The 27571-nt window shown below is 40.9% G+C and overlaps 1 protein-coding gene across 2 annotated transcripts in view; it reads left to right on the top strand.

The window, feature by feature from the left end:
• Positions 1-448: 448 nt before the first annotated feature.
• HPCAL1 (hippocalcin like 1) overlaps positions 449-27571 on the top strand; it is an 87187-nt gene continuing 60064 nt past the window's right edge. Inside the window, exons 1-2 of one of the 2 annotated variants that reach the window (XM_066640070.1) lie at positions 454-555; positions 848-1062. The gene's annotated coding sequence lies outside the window, so the exon portion shown is untranslated. Of the gene's footprint in view, positions 556-847; positions 1063-27571 lie in introns of both variants that reach the window. The other variant, XM_066640079.1, reaches the window with a different exon arrangement.

Below are 27571 nucleotides of genomic sequence, written 5' to 3'. Positions count from 1 at the left end.
CCCCCCCACCAGATGTCATAACTGCAAAAGAGGACAAGGCACCCCAAAATGTAGGACATCCAAGAAAAATGTAGGACACGACAAAATAAAAGCCAAAAACACCTATATAGGGATTTCATGTGATTAATTTAAACACTATTACTTATTATCAAATTTAAAAATATATTACATATAATTTATTAATTGCAAGGAGTGCTGCCTGCTCACAGGGAAAGGACACTGCATTTATTTTCCAGGACACGAGGCTTGAAAAGAGGACATGTCCTGGAAAAGGAGGGCGTCTGTTCACCCAGCCCCCCTTTCCCACAGGGCAGTGTGTTCTGGACCCGCCTTGGGCATAGCGGGCCACTTGAGTCTCCCACGACTTCCTTGCAACTTCCTGCCTGCTCCGGGCTGGGCAACGTGTAGTGTCTACGGGGTGTGTGTGCGGAGGGCGATACCAAGTGCGCCACGGCCGCGGGAGGCGCCGAGTCCCTGGAAGTCCAAGCCGGTGGCTGGAGGGAGGCAGCTTTCCTCCTCGCGTGTCGGGAGCCTCCGTGGAGAGGGGGCGGCCAGGTGAGGATTTGGCCGGAGGGAGTTTGCGCCTTCTTTCCTGCGGCGGCTCCCCCCGTTTCGGGGCGGGCTTGGGCCGCTCTCTCATCCAATATGCGCTCGCAGCGCCCTGCGCGCGGCTTCCCCTAGGCTGGGCGCTCGGAGCAGTGCGCAGAGGCTGGCGGGCTGCGGAGTTCTGGTTCTGCCCGCGGGGCTCGGCTCTTCCCAGGCAGCAGCAGACGCGCTCTGGCTGGCTGGCAACTTCTCAGTGCGCGCCTCTTTTTCCTCCTCGCCCTTCTCTTGTGTGACTCTGCAGCGCGCTTCCTCTCGGGCTCTTTCTGGCTCTCGCTCGCCGCCGCCTAAGCGGAGCTGCCCCTGCGAGGAAGCAGCAGCAAGAGAAGGCGGAGTTGCTGCCGCCGCCGCCAGCCAGCCAGCCGGGAGCCTCTCCATCCACTCCCGAGACCCGCGCAGTGCCCTGCAAAAGCAGCAGCAGCAGGAGCTCCTGGGAGGAAGAAGAGAGCCAGGATTCTGGTAAGGGGGTTGGGGCGGGCTGCTGGCTGGGACTCAGGCTCCCATCCTAGCCACTTACCTGGGAGTAAGCCCCACTGACTCTAATGGGACTTCCTTCTGAGTAGGCATGCATAGGATTGGGCTGCCAGGCTACCATCCCATCCACTTGGGAGGAAGCCCCATTAACTCTGATGGAACTGACTTCTGAGTGGACATGCCTAGGACTGGGCTGCCAGACTACCATCCTATCCACACTTACTTGGGAGGAAGCGCCATTGACTATAGTGGGGCTGACTTCTGAGTAGATATTCCTAGGATCTCCACTCCCTCCCCACATGCTCGCTCTCTTTCTTTCTCTGGGTCTGGGTCTTTTCTACCTGTCTCTTGTCCTCCCTTCCAGACTCAGCCTGTCCCTCTCCCAGGGACTTCTTAGTTGGCTGACACCCTCTTAGCAATTTGACAGCATATGTTCAAGATTTTGTGACCATCTTGGGGAGCTCAGGCACTGGCTTCTGGATTCTGTTACCTCTCGTCCTCTTTCCTCCCCCTGCCCCAATTGCTCCATGCACTGGTGATGAGTAGGGGTTCGCCCTACTATCTAGCCAAAGGTGTTGGCTTCTTGCAAGCTGAGATGGCCCTGCCTGAATCCATATGACTATTTGGACAGTGGGAAGACCTCACACTTATTTAGTTGCCTGTGATGGTGTGTGTTTCTGCCAGCACAGTCAATTTTGCCTGAACCCAACTCCTATGACCCTGATGTTCCATTCATTTTGCAGCAGTATTGTAGTAAGGTATGTGTACTGCAACTTTGTGATTTGTGGGTTTTAAGCAAACAGTCACTTCCCATGCCAGGATTCTGCCTTGCTAGCAACCAACATCCCTTCCAACTATCTTTTTATTTTTCTTCTCCAGAGTAGAATAGATGCAGCCTCTTTTGTTTTAGCTGTAGGCGCCTCTGTCTCCTGTCTGTCAAGTCTATGAGCCTATGTATCCTTATTAAAAACAAAGTAAAATGTTGGTGTGGTGACTACGAGTATGCAAATTGTTCAATGCAACAAAAGAATACCAGAAAGTTTTTTCAGAGCCCATCAAGTTCCTGTTAAGCGTAGTTAATATTTGACTGTTAAATGTACAAATGCATAAATATTATGCTCCTGGCAACTTTTAAAAAGAGATTATTCCTGCTGCAGTTCTCCACAATGTCCTGTCAAAACGCTGCAGACTTTTATTCTCTGTCTGTCTCATATACCGGTGTTTCTCAAGACCAAAAAAAAGGGGAAGGGGTGTGAACTATTCAGAAGTGTATCACTATAAAGAAATACTGTTTAAATTTTGTTTCTGTGAAGACGGTTTTAATGGGTGGTTTAGTGGGAAATGCTTTTTGTCAGAATAGCGTATTGAGACTGCATACTTGAGTTTCTGAAAGTACTCCTGACATTTGGAGATTCTTGGGAAAGACATGTAAACTAATCCACTTGCCCTTTTCAGATGACATTCCATACAAACAAGCTTACTTACAGAATAAGTGGCAAAAACTTTGCCTGTCAGCATCTGAAATGAAACACCCTATCTCCTGTGTGTTCACATTACTGTACAGTTACTTTGTATCTCCTTTTCAAGATTTTTGCTTTCTAGCTCATACCCTTAGCCTAAATCCATTTGCTTGTAAATAGTATTGCTTTCAGTGGAGTTGACATTTATGTAAGTATTCTTAAAATCACTGCCGTGCAGCCTAGTACTGTACTTGTTTACTCAGCAGTAGGTACTTCTGGGGTCAGTGGGACCCAAGTAAATGTGCATGGGGTTGCAGGCAGGATATCGAAGTTTTAAGTGTTTGTGTTTTTTTCCTTTCAGAATAAGAAAACGGGTATATCTGACAGCATAAATGGTCCCTTCTATGCAGGGGTTGGAAATGACGGAAAAAGTACTGTACCCGCCCCCAGCCTCTACATATCATACTTTTCAAGTTGGAGAGCCATCTTGACAAGCTTAAAATTAAGATAGAGTGAGACTATAGAGACTCTTCAGTGAACTATTGAGAGAAACAGTTGCATGGGTTCTTGACAGTGTTCTTTCAGTGCTTCCTGCTATGCTAAAAGAAGAGCTATGGCTATGTCTTTGAAATGCCCCAAGTTTTGGCCTTTTCCCATGCTGGTGTGCATGACTGTCCCTTGCCAGTTGCCCCTCTTGGGTCCTTTTGCAAGCTTCAGGCTACCCAGGTAATTGTCAAAAAAAGCCTTCAAACTGCTGACTTGAAAACGCTCTTAATAATAAAACTTTCCCTGAACCCCAATCTCTCACCCTTGTGTGCCCTTCTAGTCTCACTTGATGCTTCCCTTACTGTTTCACTCCTTATTCCCTAATTTCTACCTGCTGCAGTCTTATTGGACCAATGAACATTGTAAACATTTCAGGGAAAGGATGTATTTGCTCTGTCACAGTGTCTAACATGATCATTAGTGCTAAACAAATATTCAGGGACTATGGTATGGAAGAAAAATGGAGAGGTCTCTGATTGCCCTAGCTTAGATATTCCTGCTTGATATGTCAGATTTTTGGCACTTGGCGATTGAAATATGGTCTGAAAAGAGCATGTTTACGGAGGGCCCAATCCTAAACAGCGCATGCTAGCTCAGTGTTGGCACACACTGTTGCAAATGTGCCGTAAAGCACATTTGCAAGCCCTTAGCACTGGTGGAACGCCAGTGCTCTGCAGCTCCACAGTCGCCCAAACCGCCAGGCGGTGGAGAGAGAGGTGGGAGCGTGGGGGGAGGTAGAGAGAAGGTGTTCCAAGGTGGGGGGTGGGGAGGGGGAAGCGTGGGGGGAGGGAGCGGGGTGGGAGGGAGGCAGAACCAGTGGAGCTCAGCTTCACCAGATCTTGAGCTCCATGTTGGGCTGTGAGACCCGACACGGAGGCTCTTGCTTCTATGGCAGCCCAAGGATAATTGTATCCTAAGGCAATTAAAGCAAAATTCTGGTCACCTAGAAGGAAAAAAATAGCACACCATCTGTACTTCTGACAGGGGAGTCATTTGCTATTTATGTATAGCCCAACAAATCCAGAAAAGATTGTTTTGGGGAGGGTATCTGGAGTCACCCTGCCTATTAAAAATTATCTTGTAATTTTTTAAGCAGAGAATACTTTGAGAAACTCTCTTAAACAGAGAGCCAGGGTGGTGTAGTGGTTTGTGAGGTGAACTTAGACCTGGAAGATCCAGCTTTGAATCCCACCTCAGCCACAAAGCTTCTTGGATGACCTTGGGCCAGTCACTTTCTCTCAGCCTCACCTACCTCACAGGGTTGTTGTGAGGACAAGAAGGAGGGGAGCAGCAGTGTACACCGCCCTGAGCTCTTTGGAGGAAGGGTGGTATAAAAATGTGAAAAATAAATCAAATGTACATTTATATATTCCTATGATCTATCTTAGTTTTTTGGATGGCCATGAAGAATAGTCATCATTCAGCTGTGCATACATGCATTCACTTCCATTTGAAGCCAGTAGGCTTTTTGGCATATAAGTGAGCACGGAATCCCACCTGAGCTTGAGGAATATATTAAGAAAAAGATTTTGTATTGACTGTGAATTCTATATTGTGGCTCTCTTCCTGCATGTACTGTGGGCATGATTTGGTTGTAATTTCAGTTAATGCTGTCGAAAGATCAATTCTTCTGTTTTTATTCCGCAGATAGCAATTCACATAGTTTCTGTTACTCCGTAAATACTTAATCTCTGTTGTGTTCCTTTATATACAATCTACATAGAAATATATATTTGCTCACGTGAGAAGAGAGGGAGCTTAACTTAAATGACTCTATGCCAGCAGACGTTATCTTCTGTTCAGGTTGACCGTATTAGTAAGGTAATGTTGGCTACCTCTGGTGTCTGTGCTATACTGTGTGTTCATTGACAATGAAAAAAGACATCTGTATGCATAAGCCAAATGTTAATTAGCATTATATATTTAAAACCAGTAGGTCCTGTTGATTTTCATATGTGCTTGTCAGATTGTTGTTGCTTAATACCTCTCTCCAGTTTGTTATGCTGTAATCTACCAAACAAACACGAAGAAACAAACAACAAATGAAAAGAAAAATTAAGGGGGGGATGTTTTTCTTCCATTATCAAGAGGAAACAAAAATATTAAGCAAAAAGAAAACTGACAAATGCTAAAAATCAACTTTTGAAGAATGAGTAATCTAATTTGAACTGCTGTAGATAGCATGGGACCTGTAGATTCAGGTTGTCAATAATTTTGCCAGAATGCTTTTCTTCACGATCTCTGAATTCATCAGTGCTGCAAGGTTCATATTTAGAAGCTGGCTTTTTAATCTGAGAAGTACAGTAATTCCCCTAGAGTGCATTAACTAGAACATGTAGTTCCTGTGAAATGTTATGTACGAATCATAATAGAAGCCTATGACTTCTAAGGCAACTGAACTGTTAAGTGCAAAGTCTAATCTGTGATTTTGTGTTACTGTCTGTAATAGTAAGCATAACAGAAGTGGACCCTTTATTAGTCCATTTATCTACTGGACCTATCTTGGCAGGGACTTCCAAGCCAGCCTGTGGCGTATGCTGGGATTATTATTCTGGGCGTGGCAGTGGCAAAACCTTACTATTCCACACCACAGCCTCCTGTCTAAGTGCTTGATCTTAATACAGCCTTGTGCCGGGTGGCAGCTTCTGCTGTCTGTTGCTCCAGAAGACTCTGTGCCCCAATTTCGTGGGGCAAGTGTCTGCCCGATACAAGGCTGTGTGATCCGGTGTGAAGATGAGAGGCTACCACACAAAATGTTAAGGCTTTGCCACCATCACACCGTACCTGGAATAATTATTCTGGAGTGCCAGATCCAGCCTGCGGGCCATGGTTTGGCAACCCATGTGCTAGGATTCGCTGCAAATTTCAGACAGTCCCTGTTAGGAGATGTGGTCTCTAAAGCAATAATTTTCAATCTTTTTCATCTCATGGCACACCAGCAAGGCATTAAAATGGTCAAGGCACACCATCAGTTTTTGTTTTACAATTGACAAGGCACAATGTGCTACCTCATCCCCTAATGACCTACTAATAAATGACCCTCTCCCAAATTCCTGCAGCATACCTGGGGACCATTTATGGCACACCAGTGTGCCATGGCACAGTGGTTGAAAATGGCTGCTCTACAGTGTTCTGAACAGATGCAGGTTTGGGGTAGGGCAAGAGGAAGTCATTCAGTTCATGGACCATACAAGCTGTCTGTAAGATTTTCTTTAATTTGTATGCAGGCAGGCCCCAATATCCACAGATCCAATATCTGCAGATTCAGTGATCCACAGATCTGCACCCCCCCCCCCACATGCCCATTAACATAGTTTAGATCCTTATTGGGATGAAAATATTCTTCCTTTTACAGATCGCTATAAGCATACAAGCTTATAATGACAAGGAGACAGGCTGCAGGCAGCCTGAATACTTGAAAAAACTAGATCGACTGCTAACAGGAAGCAGGAAGTTAACTGCTTCCTGTTAATATTTAGTCTAGTTTTTTCAAGCATTCAGCTGCCTGCAACCTGCCTCCACATTACCATAAGCTTGTATGCTTATATCAATCTGTAAAAGGAAGAATATTTTTGCCCCAGAAAGGATCTGCAATGAGGGGGGGGGGGCTTGTGGAGGTAGATTTTCCCTGTATTCACAGTTTCTGTATCCATGGGGTGGGACCCTAGAATGGATGCCCTGTGAATATGGGGCCCACCTGCATTTTTAAGCAAACTTGCTATCCCTCTTTCAACAATCTTTATTTTTTGTGGGTTTTGCACTCTGTTTTGAAGAGACACTTGTCTCTCTTTTGCAGTGATGTGGAAGAGAATGGATTAAATGATCTGATAGTAATGAATGGAGCAAGGAAAGAAAGATTGCACAGGGCAAGATATTAGAAATCACTGTTAGCCATCTGAAATTTGCTTTCTGAGAGTCAGTATACATGTGATACTTAATTATCACTGTCTGTATTATTTGCTTTGCAAGGAAGCTTCAATCAGAGACAGAATTTTTCCCCTGCATAGCAGTAACAGCTGTCACAGTATTACCATGAATGGTGAACAAGCTTCCCAGTCATAGAACTACACTAGTTGACACTTTAACACTCAAGAAAGTGAGCAAACAACCAGATTTCACACTGTCCTGATATGGGATAGCTGTACCACTCAAACTATAACCTTAAACAAACTTACTAAGGAGTATGCCCCATTGGAGATAGTGGAGCTTACCCCTGAGTAAATACGCACAAGGCTGTGATGTCAATTCTTTTATTTATTTCAAAGAATATGCAAGCGTGCCCCAATAACCGCGGAGGGGATCCATTCTGGAACCTGCAGCATATATGTGAATCCATAGGTACATGGGGACACCTCCCCCCACCCTCTGGAGCTTCCTTGGTCCTCATAATGCCTTTTAAAGGTATAAAAACATCAGTTCTGGTTTTGCTGAAAAGAACCAGAAGTGACTTTTAAAGTCCTTTACAGTCATTCTGAGCCTGTCTTCTACTGGGCTCAGAAGACCCTTCTGAGGCGAGGGGAGCAGAGCTCACCTCACCTCCACAGGGGGCATGGTGACCCATGGATCCTTGATCTGTGGATAAGTGAAACTGCATATATGGGATACGTGGATTTGGGTCCCCCCATATGTATTATTTTTCTCTCCAGAGATACATAAGTGACTTGACTTAAATCTAGGAGGAAATCGGTTCTAGTACACAAGAACAGGACTAATGGGGTTCTATGCCTGCAATCCTTAATTACTCTGGATGATAATCCTATCATATGTCTCTTCTGTGTCACATTGGCCTGAGGTGAAAGAGGCATGAGGACAAAGAGTGAAAGGGCCTGCTTGCTTATTTTTTGGATCCTGAATTGGATACTGTGTATGTCTGACAGCATAATCCTATACATGTCTACTCAGAAATAAGCCCCTTTGAGTCCAGTGGGATTTACTCTTAGGAAAGTGTGTATAGGATTGCAACCTTGGGCTGCTGTGATTTTTATTAGACCAAATTTGTAAGCTGAGTTATATGAGATTTTGCACTACAAAGAAAATTGAAGACAAAATGAGGCCCCATTTGCATACGTAACTCCAGCATCAAGGGAGCTAAGTCTGTACAATGTGATGCCATGTGGCAAGGCCATGAGTGTGAATAACATAACCATGTGAGTGGGCACAATTGTGTGAGTCTTGAGCACCTTCCTTTCCATCGGGAAAGATGGAGGAAAGATGTTCAGAGTTGGCCCCACAAGATGGACTCATTCATATGTCCATCTATTCAACATCAGGCTGCATTGTGGCACTGTTGTTTTTACACTGCTTGCTGTTTTTCTGAAGGGGTCTGCAAGGATTAAAAGTTGAATTTTAACCAAAGTTGCATGGAGACAAGGGCTATTTAAATAACCCCCTGAAAGGCAGCTGATCTGCTCTGTGTGCTAAGAGAAAGGATTGCACAGTGGCTGGGTTTGTATTTATGTTTTTGGTTAGTGCTATAGGGCACAGAGAGTTTTATCTTAACAGTTGGATTGTGGTGATTCTGAATTTGGAATGAAAGCCTGTCTTATCCCATGTGTAATCATGACAAGGAATATGCATGCAGAAGTTTCCTGTACTTATGATTGACTGCTTTGGTGCTAAACCTGAGCTATACCGTTAAAAAGGGGATAGCATGCTGGGCAAGATGGTGCACAACATTCTTTCATGTGGGATCTGCCACCCTTGGTGACCTTGCAGTTCATTCAGTCTGATGTATAGCTAGGGATGTCAGTGTCAGGGGAGGAGGAGGCATCAGATTTGCACGTTTAAGCCCTCTAAGCACACTCTGCAGATGAGTCAATAGTGTGTATATAAACTCTGCCTTTATTAAATAACAGTTCTTTGTGTTGAGCAGTCTTGGCATATTTAAACTCTCATACAAAATGCTCGTATTTTGTCAAAGTACAAATACTTTTTCTTTTAAAGCAAAGACTGATGGAGTGTGTTTTGCCAATGCCTTAGATTTTTGGCATGTGTTTTGTGTGAATCCAATTTAGAAATGTTAATAGGGAATAGAGGGAGGGAGAGAGTGTCCTTGAGCCAGAAATCAGGTATGTGTGTGGGCGTAAAGCAAGCCCGCCCGCCCATGCTTTTAGTTCACATCAGAGCTCTGCTTTACTTTTAGATGCCTCTGCCTTTTATTTGAGTGATGATCAGTTTTTTTTATGTGTGTGTTAAGTAAAATTCCTGTACATTTATTTGAGGTCCCATCAGCATGTGGGAAAGAACTTTGGTGGTTCGCAGCTGCTCTGATATCTGTAGTCAGTCTTGATTTTGCTCAGCTGTCCATAATTTACCGTCTGCTCTTTTCAATAATGAATGATGCTATCTGGAATTGAGTTCTGGAATCTAATTCCAGAATCACACTGTCTGGAATCTGAATTCTATGAATCTTTGTTGATATCTTTACATTTTATGTTGTTGCATTGTAAAGAGCAGAGGTTCCTACTTTTATTTTGCGTGTCTCCCCCTTGGTATACAAGCTGGTAGCTTGAAGCTCTGAGTGACAGACTTTCACCCTGTTGTACACTCCTTTCGCCAAGAAAGAATTTGCTCTGGCTTACTGCTGTGGCTACATTGTGGGCTGTCCTGCCCATCTCATCCATATAATTACAACCTGATCTGTCCAGTTTGCCCTAAGCCTTCATGTTGAAACCTCTGAACTGTCCATGCCTTCTGAGAGCATATATAAAATGCATTGTAGATTAGTATGCAAATTTGGAAAAGTTGTGGTATGTTAAGAGCATATATAAAGTCTACTCTTCTGCTGAGGATTTCCTGACATGAGTCTGAAAGTACAAGGAAAAGTAGAGGAAGTGAGAAATGTGGGGGGCTGTATCGCCTATTTAATAACCACGTAGGAAGTATCTACAGGTGGTAAATACTCTTTGATTTATCTTGTTTTCTGAGATATTGCCATTGGTATACCCATTTTAGGTTAAAAGGTGGACAGCAACATATCTGTCTTACAAGCCAGACATTTAGTGTGCAAGGAATCTGGACTTCGTGTCTGGTAAATGAAGACACTTTTGCCAAGTGATACAAATTCTTTTAGATGCTTCCCTTACCCCTGTACATAGTAGTGTTAAATCTCCTGCACCATGTGGTATAAAGATACAGTGAATGTGAAGAGAGCTAGAATCCCTTGATTGCAAAATAAGCCCAAATTGCCCTGTTGAAACTAAATTGAGAACTCTGTGTGCTGTTGCTTGAACAACATAAGCATTTTTCCCCATCTGTGTTGAACAAAACTCATTTTACAATGTTTTCAGTTTCCTTTCTCCCAAATATGTAAACTTCTGTATATTTCTAGACTAAACGTCTTGCTTGTTGAAACAGTATTTGCTGAATAAAATGGGTCAGGGGCTTTCTGCCTATCTTCCAAATATTGTATAGAACAAGGGTACTCCATTTGTTTATTGCAGTGATTTCCAGCCTTTTCATCTTTTCATAACACTGACAAAGCACTGAAATTGTCAAGTCACACCAACAGTTTTTTTTACAATTGACAAGACACACCACAGTGCAGGTGGGGGCTCATATCCCCTAATGGTCCTACTAATAAATGACCTGGCCCCCTCAAAACTCCTGTGGCACACCTGTGAATTATTCACGGCACAATGGTTGAAAATTTCTGGTTTATTGCATAGGCTACACATGAGTGGTCCTAACAAAAATTTCTCCTCACCAGTTCTGTGACAGCAGCAATATGGACTATCTTGCTTCAGTTTTTCTGCATTCCCTTTGTTTGAAGCAAATGCCTCCGGTTCCAAAATGAATACAATATATGCCCCATATTTTCTGACTTTTTGTCTGCCTCCTTGCTTATAAAAATATTTATCTCCTTTCTTTCAAGGTGGCAATAATAAAAATATAACCTCAAATAAAAAAATTCTACAGAAAGTTAACAAGATTTTTAAAATTTCAGCAATGAGAGAACTCACAACAGCAGAAAAATGCCCTCTTCTATTTCTGTACTGTTGCCCCTTCCTTCTCTCTGGGGGCCCAATCCTATCCAACTTTCTGGCATCAGTGCAGCCGTAATGCAGCCCCAAGGTAAGGTAACAAATGTTCCCATATCTTGAGGAGGCCTCTGTGACTGCTTCCCCACCACAGGAAGCAGTGCATGCCCCATTGGCACAACTTACCGGCACTGGTAAGTTGGATAGGATTTGGCCCTGGGTCTCTTCACAGTTATTATGCAGAACAGTCACTATATTACCCTTCTGTAAACAAGTATTTTTGTTTAGTATTTGAAGAGAAGAGCCTTGTATGTAAGCATGCAAGAAACACATACCCAGGATCTTCAACCTATGACGGTTTGTGTCTGCGGATGCTCTGTGTGGGCACAAAAGTGTCACGTCTTCAACCTTTCTGAAAACACATGAATGAAATGCTATGGAAACATAAGGACCCTTTTCTTCTTGTCTTGTCCAAAACGGGGCCGAATCCTATCCAACTTTCTAGTGCGGATGTAGCTGTGCCAACAGGGCACACACACATTCTGCAGTTGAGGGGGCAGTCACAGAGGCCTCCTCAAGGTAAGGAAAGTGTGTTTGCTTACATTGGGGCTGAATTGCAACTGCACTGGCACTGGAAAGTTGGATAGGATTGGACCCACAGCCGTATTCTTTAGTTTTACTTTTGGCTTCCTTTGAACTTCTTGTGTTCTTCGGGGTTCTGCTAAAGAACTGCAAGATGACATTTAGTTTAAGGTTTCCTGCTTCTTTCTAATGATGTTCCTTATTCCAGAACAGCATCAAAAATATTCATGAACGTAATAGTGGAAGTGACAATCTTTCATGGCAAACTAATTTTTATAGTCCACTCTGAGATGATTAATGCATAAGAAGTAGGGTACTAAACTATATAAATTAATTTTGGACAGAATGAAGAATAGTATTGTACCAAATTATTACTGGAACAAATGAAACCTGCTGAAATGTCTAGATAAAAAAAAAAAGGATGAACAGGGCAATTTAAAGTTAATCTCATCTTGAACCTGAACTTTCGCTGTCCTGGTTTCCTGGAACATGTTCAGCAGTTAAACGTAGTGACTGTTGTAACTATTTCAGCATGAGAAAAATATGGAATACCACTTGAGCCAGTTTGTGGCTGTTTGGGGGAAAACTCTTGAAGTTGGCAGAATCTTACTACCAGAGCCTAAACCTATTTTCTTGGAAGTAGAATTCATGCAACATGGAAGCTTTGGAACGACAGCAGATGCTACAGAGAAAAATATGGATGGGGACACATGACCATGGAAACGTTTTGCAAAAAAGCAGCGCTAGAAGACCAGAGCCATTGTTTCTGACATTAAAGCAATAGGAATATACCCTGTATTTGAATTTGAGTTTGATCAGAGATGACTATATTGCCAAGCAACAGTAAATCAAACCAATTATAAAAAAGGAAGAGGTTATTACTTGTAATGGAAGCCGAAGATAATTGAAGGTATTAATACCTGTATATAGGATTAATTTACAGACGAACACATATTTTGCTGTCTTAGAAGTTAGATCTATCCTGGGTGTATTTGGGACTCTGATTCAAAACATGGCATCAGTTTTACTCTATCACGTCTTCCTTGTGAGGCTTCCTTTTAGAATTAAACCATTCACTAATGAGGCTATGTCGTATCTCCAAAACTAGACACGATGTTGCAAAACTGATGCCATTTTTTTTTGAATTGGCACCCAAAGTCATACAAAACCACCATAAATTTTGGAAAAAAGTTTTTTTGATCCTCAAGTTTGCAGGCCTGTGCAATTTTTCCCTGCCTTGGAACAAAATAGCTATCCCATGTGTTGTTTCCTCTCACCAACACCACCAGGTAGTCAAAAACAACCCTGGTTACCCAGTGTTGAACCTGCTTGTTTACCTTATTCCAGAACATTAAGTCATCTTAGAACTCACACTGTAGAACATGTTTGATGCATTTTCAAACTTGTCACATGGCCATAATAATACTATTTCCTCCTGTTGTGTGCCCCCTGCTTCATATATTATCTCCATCTTGGGGAAAAATGTAATTCCAGAAGGGGAACTAGCTGGATGCAGGGGAAGATTGGTCAGTCCTTTGTTGATTCCAGGTACTTCGAAGCTGGCAATAGTCCAGCCCTTCCTAAAGATGACCTCCCTAGACCTTTGCTTACTTGACAACTCTTGATTGGTCTTTAATACGACATTCTTGGGTAAGATGCTGAAGTATGTGGTGGTGACCCAGCACCAGGGATATCTGAAAGAAACCTACTTAGAAATGTTAGAAATATAGAAATTATATTTCTAAATAAATTAGACATTAATTTCTAATGTTAGAAATGGTTAATGTTAGAAAGTGCTACAAAGCAATAGATATTCAAACAGAATAGTGATGTAGAGAGAGATTCTATCAATAGTGTGGGGTCTGTTTCACTAATGTTTGAGTTCAGTTTCCCAGTGGGTTTGGCATTTTTGATAGGTAATATTAAGTGCTGGAAGCATAAGCGCATTGCCATAACAGTATTGATTTGTACTATAATAAGGTCTTACTCTTGGACTTTGAAAAGTTAGGTTAAGAGTCTTAGTGTTGATTATCAGGCTATTGATCTAGAGCTATTATTGGCAAAGAAGAAATTAATGGACATAGAATTGATGATAAGGCAGTAGTAGGCAGCCCTGGGGGCTGGGGATAAGAATAGGCCTTCAGTTTGGCTGTACTTGTTGTAAGAGGCGACTAAACAGCCACCAGGTAGATGGGACTCGTCAGCCTGGGAAGGCAGCTCATCTGAGAGAAGGAAAACTCTGATCCCAAACCTCCACTGCCTTGTGGCTACATCCAGTTATGGAAAAGGCTTCAGGAGTCAACCTCCAGGCAAAATCCGGAGCCGGAGCCCCTGAGGCAGTTCATGGCTGAACACAGTCACGTTCTGGCAACTCCTGTGACGCTGCTGGAACCAACCATATTGGCCTCTGCCTTTCCATTGGACCATTTCAGCGACGTGGAGAGGGGGGATTTGCTGCATGGGAAACAGCCAGCCTCCATACCTACTTTACCCAGGCTTCGCGCACTGGAGAGGACACTCTGTTCCAGAACCACCATACAGAGCGTGACACCATAGTCTTCCGAGACTGAAGGATGCCAACAAGTAGGCAAAGAAGAGAAATCCTACCTTCAGAAAAGATCACTCTACTTTCACTCCTACTGACCTGTGGAGCCCTGCAGAGGCAGGTGAATGCATCCCAGTCCCTGCAACCCCCCTGAGCAGCACGATCCTGGGTAGCCTTCCCCCCGCTGCCTCCCCCCGCTCCTGCAAGGACTTCCTGCAGTTTTCAAACTCCGGGAGGGTTTGAAAACCACAGCTATAAGCCATCTGCTGTCTCTCCTGTTTTCTATATCAGGGCAATTTCCATTTTTATTCATAGAATCTCTCTTGGATGTGAAAAGTTTAAGAAAAGGTTCCAGCCTCATGGTCGTGGCATTAAATTTTAGCTCTGTAAAGTTTTAGAGTAAGTTTAGCTCTGTACTCTCCTTCCCCAAACTCCATCAGCAGATGGAGGCCTTTTTTATTTCTTCTTAAGAGATCAATCAAGTTCTGAATGAAAGTTTTATTCTTTTGAAAATTTGTGAATGTGAATTCCTTTGTGTGAGTTCTTTCAGGGTGTGAAATGTTAAAATATGCTTTAATATTCCAGCGTAGTTGGTATGAAAGAATGTGCACTGAAGTAATAAGATTCCAAAATTTTAATGTTTAGAACTGTGCTGGCATAGTGTTATAGACCTTTAAAATCAACACAAATCTCCTTATGAAAAAAGAGCTAGTTGAGTAGACAGTTAAGATCTGTGGCTGGTAGGAAGGGCAAAGGTCACACAGACGTTTTCTTTCAAAAAGTGTTTGGAACTGGTGCTGCAAAACCAGGAAAAAATATAGTACCCATCCTCTGCAGTGCTTCTCTGTGTGGTCCAGATGGCTCATAACAGTTCTATAATATATAAAACTATATATTATAGTTATAATATAAATATAAAAATGGAACACTAGAATCCGCAAACACAGAATTATTAGTCGCCTATGCCATAATGGTGGATTAGGCACTTTTAACAGTCTGTCTTGTGCATTGCACACCACCGTGAGCTCCATAAGTAACACATTTAGGGCACAAAAATGACCAAAACCATTTCCTTGTTGCAATAAGGCAGTGGTTGTCAAACTCTCCAGGAGTCTGAGAACTGGGGGGTAAGTACTTGCGGGAGCAAGGACTGGGAAGGGAGGATGTCCTGACAGCACCGCAGCGATTGTGGCACAGCAGGCACCCAGGAACACTTAAGCATACCAGGGGAGATTGGATTGTGCAGCCTCCTGGAGGGTCCTAGAGGCTCGCAGCCCCCTCCGCAATCCTCCCCTCTGCTGCAGTGAGCTCTGATCTGCAGTTGGAGCCCAGTTCTAGTTTTGGAGGTTCCGTGCCCTAGAGCTGTGGTTGTAAACCAGAAGTGGGCTTGAACTGCAGATCAGAGCTCGTACAGTGGAGGAGAGGCTCTCTGAAGGGGCTGCAAGCCTCCAGGACTCTCCAGTAGACTGCACAGTCTCCCCAGGTATGCTTAAATGCTCCTGAATGCCTATGGTACTGCAACACTGTCAGGACACCCATTTATGGGTCACTCCCCTTAAGGGAAAAGTGGCCCTTTTAAGTTCAATGGTGAGTCATAATCCACCAGTTTGAATACCACAGCAATAAGGTGAAGTCTTTGCTTTTTGTAAATATAAATTCTGGAAGTTCCTTTCTTTTCAGTACTCTTATTACAGACAATAACTGAAATCTGATTTGGCATACTGTATTTTCAGGTGTTCCATTTCTTCGCTAGGTGTCATAATAAATTATTTTCTATAAGTTTCACGTAGCTTCTCCTTTATATGAAAGTTGAACAGTGAGAAAATGCAGATAAGTTGATAATATTTACAACGTATAATGCTATTCTAGTAATATGTCCAGGTCATTGAATTGTAGTTGAAGCCAGTAACATTTTCTGAGAAATAGGATATATTTTTGATATTTTGTGTTCAGTCAATGGTAGCAAGAGAGTCGCCAAATTGCAATTGAAAGCCAATTCAGGATTATGCTATAGATGTCCTTTGTATATAGTGCCCCCAAATCAAATGGAACTTGAACAAATTAACTAATCTGTGTTTCTATCTAATAGTCTTTTAATATATTGAATTTATATAAAGGCTGGATTAGGTAGTGACATGTCATACATTTCTTACTAATGGCAGTGGGAATACTTTTTTGATTATCAGATTGCAGGAGATGGAATGTAGTAATCTGTCCAACACTTATGCTATCTATGAAAAATTAGTCCTCTGTTGGAGGGGAGGAGGTGGAGGATGGTGATATGGTTTAAAGAGACCTTGTTGATCATGTGTCATGTCTTTAATAGCCGTTTCTTACTGCTAGAAGCCAATGAAGTTATATTACTACTTCAAGATCTTTTGCTACCATATGGCACCTTCTTTGAGCTAATAATTAAGCATCTTCTTCAGTGACTGCTAAGAGTGAACTATGGTGCTAGTGTCAGGGAGATCTTAACAGTATTTGAACTTTGGGGCTCTACTCTTAAGAGTCTGTGAAAACACTGGGAAAAAATCAGCTTGTCAAAGTTTATTAGGTTAAACAGACCATAAGCCATATACCTATAAGTGAAATTAAAAACGCATTAACACAAAAATTGACCACATCCACAATGCATCCTTTACAAAATCTGCTTAAAAGTAGTTTCAGTCTTGAAGGGTCTGGGAGCGTTGAATATTTTTGCAGCCACTTACTCAAGTATCTATCACTATCTGTTGTGTATTTTGGGCAGCACAAGAAAGCATGTGATGGTGTGTCTAATTCAGTCAAGGACAGTCACAGTAGCGTTGTTCCAATGGTATCTTTTGAAAACAATCTTTCATCTGTGCAGTTGGTACTGCATTACAGCCTGCGACCATATATCTGCCTCAGCTTGGGAAACATAAACATGTTGAAGTGTATATGGGCAAGGTAAATTTAGCAGGAAATCTGATTCCTAAGTAAAGTGGAGACCATTTCTGCTTGGCTTCCTCCTGAACGCAGTCTCAATCTTAAGTAATTTTTCTACAAGCAGTGTCCGTCTTCTTGCATTCCAATTTCCTGTTCTCTGTAGGATAAGCTTACACATTTTCATATCAGTTTCATCATTCCATTTTGTCCAGCAGCATTCTTGTGCTGCTAATTTCATAAAAGTGGGAAGGTCTTCAGCATTTGCTAATAGGTGATGTTCAACTTGTGCACATAGACATATTAAAAAAAAAGGCATTGACTCTTGCTTTCCATAATACACTAGATATGTAACTTGTTTATAACCATGCATTGGGTTAAAGACTGCAATTTAATTCTAAAGTGTGTTAAGAAAGTATATTTCTACTATGTGTTTCAGTGAAACAGAAAACTGTCTTTTGGAATTCAACAAGAATTTTGTTGGAACTGTTCATGTTCAAAATATTGTATCTGAGAAATGAATTGTTCTAAATTATAGCCTTTTAAAAACAATCTCTAACTGAACTTTCATGGCCAAAATATTTCTTCTGTGAATCAAGTTTTCTGTGTGATTTTTCTTCCAACCATGTATTTCTGTGTAGCAGAGTGTAAACAAGGAATGTAATAATGTTCCCTTTGCTTATTTATAATTTGTTTCGGGAAAGCACTTTATAATGTCATTCAGGCAGGTAGCGCAATAATGTGCAGTCCTTGCAATGAGCAAATAATGTGAGAAGTTGTAAATAGAATGGGGAGAGAAGTCAAGGAAATTGGAGGAAGTAACATAAGGAACTGGAGATGGCAAAAACAGATATGGGCTAAAACAGTGCATAATTTCAGTTGTCATTGTGATGAAAAGCAAGTATCAGGACAAAGTTTACTGGGTAGGTTGGTGCTTTGAAATTTCAGCTTGCTGAAATTGATGCCAACAAAATGGAGGAGTAGATTGCCAAGCAAGAGGTGAAGTACTTGGAGAATTAAGTAAGTTAATGAATCTGAAATGCAAAATATATCTTGGAAACTAGAAATGAGATCTGAGCAAAATTGACTAGGAGATGAGGAGAGTTGTTTTTGTTTTTTTTAAAAAGAATGCTGGTTAAATAGTTAGGCTTTGCATGCCTATACCTTAAAAAAAATTCTGGAACAGTCTCTTCCTCTTTATTCATCAACTTCCACCTTCTTGAAGAGCTGAAATTCACAATCTTGTGCATGAGAGCATGTGTTTTCAAGTACCAATCTTCTGAGTACTACCACTGCTACTTGAGATGGCAGCTGTGCACAGAAGTGGGCAGTTTGCTCCATACCTGAGGTTTAGCTCCGTACTCTCCTTCCCAGATTGTGTTTCTTCTGTAGGGTCAGGCAACTACACAGCCACATCTTGTCCCCGGAGTACTGCTGCACCAGCCCTTTCCACTGCCTTGTCTGGTCCTACTGGCAGTGTTGTATGGTCACTGTGCTGGCAGGGCCAAGTACCACCTGCCATACTGTGTTCACTACGGCAAGTATCTGATTTTACACAACTGTCCTATCCTTATTTCTTGGTCTTTCAGTTTGTGTGTTGTTTGTAAACTGTTTCAGTGGCAATCTCATATTTTCAAAATATTTCATCAGTTGTGTTACAGTTGTTTTAGCTGGGAGTGTCAACTTCTTAAAATAGACTAAACTTAAATGCAAAGTAAAATATCATTGGGCGGCTAAAATATCTCCCTTTTTACTTAATTTCAGTTACTGAAAGATGATTGAGTACTCCTTTCCAAGAACTTTTTTGCTTAGTCTCCAGGTGGAAAGAGGTTCCATAATTGTGGATTTAAAGGCATGTATATTAAGAAGAGACTCCGGTAGGTCCCAGAAGTGGCAGTAAGCTTCAGAAGAGATACGATAATTTTAGTTATATAGTGATAGGAAGGTTCTGAGGTGATTAGGATGTTCAAAGCCTGCACTCTGACCTGGAGTTCTGGTGTAATGATCCAGTTACATCCTATAACACATGGTACCTGATGCTCCCATATGTTAATATATCAAATCATCACAGGGCCAAGATGCACGCTGCAGTTACTTCCAGCTCAGTTTTTTCTTTTTTAGTTAAAGTAATGGAAAATAGTATTATATAGAACAATTTGATTGTTTCATCTTTATATTGCCAAAGGAAACATTGATTGTACTGCTCTCCAGCATTTTTATTTCACATTTTGTTCTTATTGATTTTTTTATTTTCTATATTTATTGTGTGATATATCACCAGTATGCTTTTGCTTGGTTGTTACATTACCCATCAGGACTTGTGATAAGCACCATTCAATACTGTAACTAGAAGACCAAAGGGAAAGTGAAAACCTTTTGATCCAAACTCTGAACAGGTGGACCCCATAAAATTTATCAGGAATTTAGAAATTTAAAAAAGCTGCACTGGGTTATTGTAAAGAGCCCAAGGGGAAAAAAACCCTGGACTAATAAAGGACACAGGAATTTTTTCCAATTGCATTTTGAGGCTGGAAATGGGAAAACTTGTTATAAAATATTTTATCTTTCAGATTGATGCATGTAAGATTATTTTAAAGCAGTGTTTTAAAATTTTGTAGGGCAATTCAAGCTGCTATAAAATCTCTTGGACAAAAGGTTCTGGTTCAGGATGATTATATTGTTACTGCTTTTGTCTGGATTTTTAAGCAAATAATATACTTGATGCTGAGATTGGAAAAATTCTCTCAAATGTTGCTGTATATAGGGCATCTTCAGGTATTTGTTTCCCAGGTACAATCCAGAAATCTCCCAAGCATAACATTCTTGCAAGATTAGTGGCAAGACCTTTATCTGACACAGCCTCTGACTCTCTTGGCTTCTACTTGCCTCAGATTTCTTTTATATCTGGCGAAATAAACTGTTGTTCCTTAACTAAAAATATAAACATGTTAGAACCCAGCAGCTTCTTTTCAGCCAATGCACATCTTTTTGATGACTTTTAAAGCCATGGACTTATGGACACTGATTCCGATTTGAGGAACAAAAGTTGTGGCAGTATTTTCAAGGAAATAATATTCATAATTCCATTAGCCTCTGCTAACTTCAGGGTAGGTTTCGTTTTGCACTGAAAGTCACTGGAATAAAGAATTTTAAAAGGCTGCTTTTCCCCCTCCCCTCTTTTTAAAATATAAAAGTTAATAGTTTGATCAATCCCCAGCACGAAGCAGATCCCTTCTGAGACAGAGAGCAGAAGTAAAAATCATGATGCTTGATAGTATACTCTTGAAGAGTTCAGTGTCCTTATTGTATTGTATTGGCAACCTTCAGTCTCGAAAGACTATGGTATCGCGCTCTGAAAGGTGGTTCTGGCACAGCGTCTAGTGTGGCTGAAAAGGCCAATCCGGGAGTGACAATCCCTTCCACACCGGGAGCAAGTGCAGTCTGTCCCTGGTCTGTCTCCCTGGCTATGGGCCTTCCTTCTTTGCCTCTTAGCCTCAGACTGTTGGCCAAGTGTCTCTTCAAACTGGGAAAGGCCATGCTGCACAGCCTGCCTCCAAGTGGGCCGCTCAGAGGCCAGGGTTTCCCACTTGTTGAGGTCCATCCCTAAGGCCTTCAGATCCCTCTTGCAGATGTCCTTATAAAGTTTAACTAATCCAGACATACTTCCATTCCTTAATTACACAGGTCAGTACTATATACAAAGAACTACATTAGGCATATCAGAATGGTTGGGCATACACAATGAGATTTTTTTCCTTAGATTAGTTTTCTCTCCTGCACTATGCTGTATCAAATTGTTTTGGAAAGTACCCTCAACTTCAAAAGCCACTTGCAATGTGCTGTGGGTGGGTGGACTACTGTTCTGAGGGAAATGAGCCCAAAGCTCCCTTGAGCATGCAGAACTAGTGTGTTGGCTTTTATTAAGGGGGGGGGGGGCTTTTCTTTTATTTTGAGACTGTTGGCAAGTACACAAAAAGCAGTAGTTCTTTGCTAAGCTACATGTAATGCATTTCATGTTCCTAAAGTTGTAAAGGTGTGTGTGTGAATCTTTCTTTCTTTCTTTCTTTCTTTCTTTCTTTCTTTCTTTCTTTCTTTCTTTCTTTCTTTCTTTCTTTCTTTCTTTCTTTCTTTCTTTCTTTCTTTCTTTCTTTCTTTCTTTCTTTCTTTCTCCCCCCCCCCTTTAAAATTGTAAACTACTTAATTTCAATGGGTTTTATGACTGAAAAGGGGAGGTAAATTTCAGCGCAATCCTATGCATATCTGCTCAGATGTAAAGCCTATTGAATTCAATGGAGCTTACTCAAGGAAAATGTATATAGGTTTGCAACCTTAGAATATCCTACTTGTTGGCTGCATTATAAATATTTTCTGAGCTTGCAAACATTAAATGGCATGAGGGATTCCATTTTGTGGCAATGAACATTTACATAAACACATTGCCATTTTTAAAAAAAAAGTCAATATTGAACATATGAGAGGGAAGAAAAGGATGAACCCTTTCCTCCTGCAAGCTTCTGCTTGTTTCACTGCTATTCCAGTGTTCATCCTTTAATAGCATAGGATTACACAGCATTATCATCTTCAGATTGGCTCAGGTGGCACTATTTTTATTTAATCTGTATTAAGGTATCCTTGTGCTTTGGTCTTGCAGTGTAGTGGTAATGCGATTTGCTATTTTTATAAAAATCAGCATGGCTGAATAAATCCCATCACTACCAGAACAGAAAAGTTACTCATAGACTCCCTTGCTTTTATCTTTGTTGGTGAGAGCCTGCACTCTTGATTTCTCTGCAGTTATACATTGATGACTGACCTTAGAACAGGCTAATCTCCTTCCAAGTTTTTGGTGCAACATTTTCTCCTCACTGTATGTGAAGGTTTTGAAAATATTGAGGTATCCCTAGGAAAGATCAGTTGGGCAGTATCTTCTACGCAAATGTTGATACGAGAGGACAGAGAAGACCTTAAGACTGTGTCTTTCAGCAAGTCTCTGAATTTTTTATTTAAGTATTGAATCTACCTGATTAAATTAACAACTATTTGTACAGTTGTCATGGTAGTGGGTGTGTCTATCATAAACATTTTACTATAGGCCTGTCTGAGGACTTGTGAGTGCCCTGTGGAATTCTTGACATCTGTGTTTCGAAAAATATAAGGCATCTTATTAGAGTGTAAAGGAAATGGTTAATCGTCAGATAAACTGATGATTAATGTAAACACATTCATTAGGTAGAAATTGTATCCCCTGACTTTTAGCAGAATTTCTTCTAATAAAAGTGTGTGGAATAGGTATATGTAACAGCATGAAGTCTGGTAAAACAAAAGTATAAAGGTATTCTTTGACCATGAGGATCATTCAGTGAATTTTAGGAAACTTGTATTGTAAGCAGTACAGTACATGGATACCTCATTCTTACTGACAGGAACTTACTCAGAAATAGGAATTATATATGTCATGAATGACAGCTGGCATTCAGGGGAATGGACTGTATGTAGAGTAGGGTGAGATCGCTATGTTCTTAAGAAAGTAAAATATGCAAGCTGACTATTAGTTGGGCAATGTTCAATCACATTAATGTGAAAAGTTTAAAGTGCCTAAGCAAATGTGGACAGTTTTGAAATCTTTAGAAAGAAACTTTTTTCCGTTTAATTAATTTAAAGAATTTATATCTCACCTTTCTCCTGCACTAAAGGTCACTCGGTTCGGCTTACAAAATAAAACAGCACAGATTATAAATTTAAAACAATACTAAATTGTTAAAACATAAAAGTGATTAGAACAGTAAAACAGAACAGACCCCTGTTGGATAACATGAGAATGTTAAAATTGCATTTCATTTAAAGGGCCAGACCTTGATGTCAGGAATCAACATCTTCTTAAATGAGAAGATCTTGAGGCCCTGCCTAAAGGTGTCCAAAAAGGGAAACATTCTTAATTCCAGGGGGAGGAAATTCTACAAATGAGGTGCTACAACCTAGAAGGCCCTGTTTCTTGCCACCATCCCTCTCACCTATCGGCACAGTTAGGAGGGCCCCCTCTGATTACCTGAGAGGATGGGTAGGATTATATGGAAGGAGGCAGCTTTCCCCCTACATTCCCATCCGTGTCATACAGCAACCCTACCCGCTTTTAACTGAGACTTGATAAAAACTTTATCTGTCCACTCCCCGTGGGTGCCATTTCTCAAAGCTTTGTTTATGCTTTGAGAAGAATTAATCCTTGCACATGTAGGACCACTGGTATTGGTAGTAATTGGATGGTGTAGCTATGGGAGTTAATCCTGAAGATAGTATAATGCTCCAGATAATGCCTTGTACTTGGTTATATTTTCTTTTTTTCCTTATACAGGTACCTCTTTGGTTACAAAAATGTAAATCTATGTACAATGCCATTACACCATTGAATGAACATACTCTTGATAAGAATTAACACCAATTGAATATCACGATGTATAAGAGTATTTGTGACATTTTTATCTTAGAAACTGTACACACATTTGAACTGAACTGAGCAGGACCTTTATTGGCATAGATAAAAAGAAAAATAAAGTAAAACAGTCATAATAATCAATTACCCCTCCATTCACCATGAAATAGCAGAAAACTGAAAATGATAGTTTTGGAAAGCCATCTTCTTTTTTCTGACTGGGATGTGCATATAGAGGGGAGAGCAGATAGTGTTAACTGTGCAGAATAGTTTCTTTTTAAAAAAAATATTTTATTTTCCAAAAACAACTACACACAAAAACACACAACACAAAAACATCACTACACACACACACACACACACACAAAACAAAGGGTGCAGGAAATCATATATCACCATCGTATATTACTAAAACTAATAGATCATTACATATCTTAATCAATTTCCTCTTCTATATTTACCTCTCAATATCATTTTTCATCCATAATTCATGTATCATATCATATCAATTATAATATATATGTAATACAATCATCTCAATGCCCTATCATATATTTCTAAAACTTCATTTTCAACCAAGCATAAAAGGGTTTTTCCCATTACTCAATTTGTATCAGCCTTTGTTATCGATCCAAAATTTCCAAAAGTCTGTCCATCTCCGCCACATTCATCACTTTCTCTATTAATTCATTTTTCATTGGTATTTTAAAATCCTTCCAATGTCTAACATATAAAATCTTCACTACAATTAAAATAATAATGACTAGGTATACATCGTTTTCTTTATCTATAATATCCAAAATAATATAAAATGTGCTACTCTGGTAAGTTTCCAGATCTGTTCCCATTGATCTATTGTGATATTATGGCCTATATTTTATTATGGCGCCCATTTTATCATGCATTGTTTTACTGTTTCTTCTTGCATCTCAAAATCCAATAATCCATCTTGTAATGCATTTATTTATTTATTTTAATCTCAATCTTTCTTTAACATAAATGGCAACACCTCTTTTTTTCATCTGAAGCCACAAAAACTTCTCCTAATTTTTTATTCACCAACAATGCCCTTTTCATTAGATATCGCGCTTCTTTTTACTAGTCTTCATTTCTTTCTGTCTTTTTCTTGTTGCTATTGGTGAGCACCTCTTACTCATTCCTCTAGGCTCTTCCCTCTCTGATTCCTCTGTTTCTAAGTCTTCTGATTTCTTTTCAGCCAGCTCAATTTCTAGTCTATATTCTTCTGATTCTTTTCTTCTCAATTTCTCTTCCTCCTTTCTTTTGTTTCTTATCTCATCTTTCATCAGCTGTACTCAAGAAGTTTTCTGCTTTCATTATTGAATTTATATTATATCTCTGTGTCTGATATTGAAAAAACATACCTTCCGGAGAAAGCCATCTGTATGGTATTTGCTTTTCTCTTAAAAATTTTGTCAGGTTTTCATATTCTTTTCTCTTCTTCCTCACTCTCCATGGAACATGTCTCAAAATGTTGACTTTGTTATCATCCACTGTCCATTCCTTTTCCTGTGAGGCCTCCAGAAATTTATCACTGTAAAAGGTTCTGATAAATTTCACATGGATTTCTCTTGGTAATTCGTGTTTTCTCAGATAAGAAGTGCTCACTGAGTTCATTTCTTTAGATCTCCTTTGGTGTATCAATCCATTCTGATATTAATCTGAAAATCCATTGCAACGTATCTTCTGGTATATTTTGTATCCTCGCCACTCGAGCTGCACTATCCATTTGAATTTACATTAACGTAGTCTCTGCATCATGCTTATTTTCTTCTGTCTCCGATATTTTAGCTTGAGCTTTTCTTTTTTCTCAATCTCTCAATCTTTTGTTTATTTTCTTCTGATGTAATTTTCACCTCCATCAGTTGTCCACTAAGTTCATCTAATCATTTAGTTAAAGCATCCACACTAACTTGAGTTTGTACAGATTGGTTTGTTAGTTGCTGTACCATTGCCAACAGGTTTTCTATGTTGTCTTGCACAGTCTGTTTCCAGTCTTTCCTTTTCGGTTCCTCTTGTGCTAATTTTCCAAGTCCCGTCTCAGATGTTGGTGAACCTCGGACTTTCACTGTTTTGCCCGCCATCTTCGTTCTTCCTTCCTGTAAAGCTCAAATATCTGTTAACAAATCACTTTCACTTTCTTTTTCAATTATCTATACCAGTGGTTCTCACCCTTTTCAGCCTGGGACGCACTTCTGAGAATGACAATCTGTCTGGGACCCACAATCTGTCTGAGAATGACAATCTGTCTGGGAAGTGATGTCATCGACCTAGAAGTGATGTCATGGCAGGAAGTGACATCATCAAGGAGGAAGTGACATCACTGATATCCGAGCCGGAAGTGATTTTCTTCAAACAGGAAGTGACGTCACTGTTCTTACCTAGGAACTCAAACTGTAAATGACAAGAGGAAACATTCCAGCTCAGAAGCTTCTTCCAATGCTTTCCCCCACCCCCGCTACCATTGTACCATACCAGAAGTAAGCCCTTCTTACTGCCCATTGTGTTAAGTTGGGAACATCATTTAATTAGCTCTGTGATATTCTCCAAAAGGAAAGGTCCTTAAATCTTAATACTCACTCCCTGGAACTAGCCTGGGTCATGGTGCTTTGGAGACAAGGATGCCAGCAGGTGAAACAGTGTTTGGGCAGGCATAGGGCAATGTGGAAGTCAGGGCTCCTGAGTTCGCAAAATTAATGACATGATTCTGTGCTCTGAAAAGGTCTGGTGTTTATATTTAAAAAGCAATTATCCATTTCTACTGAATATCTTAATGCTTCCAGGAATAAATATGAAAGTTTAACAACCTGCATCTGTAAAACCACCACCAAGAAGTAGGAAGTTTTAAACATATGCCTGAACTGTCAGCTGGCAACAATAAAGCAAAACTGGTGAAAGACCATGGCAGAGTTGTAATTCTCTGAAGATTGAACCAGAGATGCAAGGAAGGAGTGAGCCTTGTGGGCTTTGAAATCACTCAGCTGCCAGGACAGCCACCACCATTCCCATCATCAGCAATGCACCCCATTTCACAAATTACCCTGAAGATTCCAAATGCTTCCCTGCCACATATACTGACTTTACTTTCAGTTAATTTCACATACAAACCTAAAGATAACCAAAACTAAGAGGTCATCTAGTCCACCCCCTGTCTGTAGCTTCTCAGATATACACTCAGTGCAGAAGAGATTATCAAGGCACTTGGAGAGATGTATCATATCTGTTTGACTACTTTTAATGGTGTGGGGCGGGGCCATGGAGCAACCCCTTCACAGTTGGAAAGGTAGGGATGCCCTACTGTTCTCCTCCCAGCTGCTAAAAGGAGCCAAACAATGGGGTGGCTATATTGGGAGCTCTCGCTTGTCCTGGCCTCTCCACACTCCCTCTCACCTGGCTGAGCACGTGGTAGCAGAGTGTGGGCGCTGAAGCCTCTTCCACCGCCACTCACGGTCCCCACTCCAGGGCGCTTTTCCACTCTCCCTCTCGCCTGCCTAAGGTTAAAGGGAGCCAAATAGAGGGGTCCTGCATGCCCCCAAGAAGGAGGGAGCAGCACCTGAAAATCTCCAAGCAGGCTCTCCTCTCCTCTCCTTTGAATGGGGCTGGGCAGCAGCACACTCACAGAGGAAAAGCGGCATGCTGCCTGCCCTGCACATGTGCAAGCCGCTCTTTCTGTTTGCTTATCTTATTGCACCATCTTATCGCAACTCACCAGAAATTCAATCACGACCCACCAAGTGGGTCCCGACCCACAGTTTGAGAACCTCTGGTCTATACATCACATTGCATCACATCAACAATCAATCCTCTAGTCACTCATCAACAATAACAAAAGAAAATTATAAAATCAGATAAAACCTTCTGCTCGCAATGTTCTTTAAGTCCACTAGATGTCCTCAGCATATTATCTTCCTTGCTTCAATTATAAACACAAATCCAATTCTTGCAATATCTTTTTAATCCACTAGATGCCACTAGATGTCACTGGTGCACTGTTAGTTTTGTTTATATTTCTCTTATCTTGTTTATAGTTGTA

The sequence above is a fragment of the Tiliqua scincoides genome, chromosome 1 (assembly GCF_035046505.1).
Source record: "Tiliqua scincoides isolate rTilSci1 chromosome 1, rTilSci1.hap2, whole genome shotgun sequence".
In the NCBI taxonomy this organism is placed as follows: Eukaryota; Metazoa; Chordata; class Lepidosauria; order Squamata; family Scincidae; genus Tiliqua; species Tiliqua scincoides.
Note: the sequence above shows the minus strand (reverse complement) of the source record. Positions and strands in the feature narration are given on the sequence as shown.